This window comes from Chrysochloris asiatica, unplaced genomic scaffold (genome assembly GCF_000296735.1).
Source record: "Chrysochloris asiatica unplaced genomic scaffold, ChrAsi1.0 scaffold00157, whole genome shotgun sequence".
In the NCBI taxonomy this organism is placed as follows: domain Eukaryota; kingdom Metazoa; phylum Chordata; class Mammalia; order Afrosoricida; family Chrysochloridae; genus Chrysochloris; species Chrysochloris asiatica.
Window position 1 is genome coordinate 2,050,523 of NW_006408675.1, and position 2,113 is coordinate 2,052,635.

Below are 2,113 nucleotides of genomic sequence, written 5' to 3' on the forward strand. Positions count from 1 at the left end.
CTTACCAAACATGATATCCTTCTCCAATATGTCCGAAGTATGAGAGATGAAATTTGGCCATCTTGACCTCCAAGGAGCATTCTGGCTGCACTTCTTCCAACACAGATCTATTGGTTCTATGGGCAGCCCATGGCACTTTCAATATTCTCCTCCAACACCGTAACTCAAAAGCATCATCAGGCAGCTGTAATTACTCTTAAAGGCCCTCTGCATTATAATCACAGGTGTTTAAGTGGTGGAGGGAAGAAATTGAACATTTTGTTGTTAACGTTGAAAATCACCCTTTATTTAGGAGACACCTGTGCTCCTGAGCTGTGTTGGTTCAGGGCAAAGGGGAATAGATAGGGAGGAATCTTTTTTCTGCTTCAGAAAGATATTTACTTGTCCTTTATTGACTATAAAAAGGCATTCATTCAACTGTGTGGCTCATAATAAAGTATTCTAGAACACTTCATTTTAAATATCTTTCTGGTTATCTCTGCTTTCTGCCAAGATCCATCTGATGTCAGCGATGATGTTCCTCATCCCATGTCCTTTTCTGAATCCTACTTGAATTTCTGGAAGCTCTATGTTGATGTACTGCTGCAAAAGTGTTTGAATTATCTTCCCCCAGATTTTAATTGCACATGATATTAATGATGTTGGATGATTTCCACATTCCATTGGGTCACTTTTCTTTGGAATGGGCACAATATGGATCTTTTCCAGTTAGTTGGATAGGTAGCTGCCTTCCAAATTTCTTGGCATAGACAAGTGAATGCCTTTATCACTGTATGTTTGTGGAAGTATTTCAGTTTGCATTCTGTCAATTACTGGAGGCTTGTCTTTTGCCAATGAATTCTGTGCAGTTTCAACTTTTATTCAATAGCATATGTTCTTGATCAGAGGCTATTTCTTGATATGGTTGTGTATCAACCAATTCTTTTTAATAAGTGACTCTGTGAATTCCTTCCATCTTCTTTTGAAGATTCCTTCATTCCTCTTTCAATATTTTGTCCTCAGAATCCTTCAATATTGCAACCCGAGGCTTAATTTTTCTTCAGTTCTTTCTTCTTGAGAAATGCTGAGTGTGATCTTCCCGTTTGGTTTTCTAACTCCAGTTCTTTACACTTGTCATTATAATACTTGACTTTGTTTTCTAAAACTGCCCTTTGACATTTTTTTATTCGGGTCTTTTACTTCCTCATTTCTTCCTTTTGCTTTAGCCTCTCTTTGTTTAAGAGCAAATTTTGGTTCTTCTGACATCAATTTTGGTCCTTCCTTCTTGTCTGTTTAGTGACCTTTTGTTTTCTTCATGTATGATGTTCTTGATGTCATCCCACAGCTCTTCTGGTTTTTGGTCATTAGTGTCTAATGAATCAAATCTATTCTTGAGATGGTCTCTAAATTCAGGTGGAATATATTCAAGGTCATATTTTGGTTCTTGTGGACTTGTTTTAATTTTCTTCAGCTTTAGCCTGAAATTGATTATTAGCAATTGATGGTGTGTTCCACATTTGGCTCCTGGCCTTGTTTTGGCTGATAATATTGAACTTCTCCATTGTCCATCTCTTCCCACAGATATGTAGTCAATTTGATTCCTGTGTATTCCATCTCATGAGGTCCACATGTATATTGCCGAAAAAAGGTATTTTCAATGAATAAATCATTGACCTTGCAAAATTATATCATGTGATCTCCAGCATCCTTTCTATTACAGAGGCCATATTTTCCAATGACTCTTTGTTTACAACCTTTGCTTTTCAAGCACCAGTAGTTATCAATGCATTCTGAATACATGTTTGATCAATTTCAGACTGAAGAAGTTGGTAGAATTCTTCAATTTCATCATCACTGACTTTAGTGAATTGTGGTAAATTTGAATAATAGTGTAGTAACTGGTCTTTCTTGTTGTTGTTAAGTGCTACTAAGTCAGTTCCAATGCATAGGGACCCTGTATAGGGTTTTCAATGTATTTTAAATCTTTCAATTGCAGAGTGGGATCAAACCGCCGACCTTGTGGTTCACAGTCCAGTGTTTATCCTATGGGACCGCTGTGCTCCCAGGTCTTCCTTGTAGGTGTATGATGTTCTTGATGTCATCCCACAGTTCTTCTGGTCTTTGGTGTCTAATG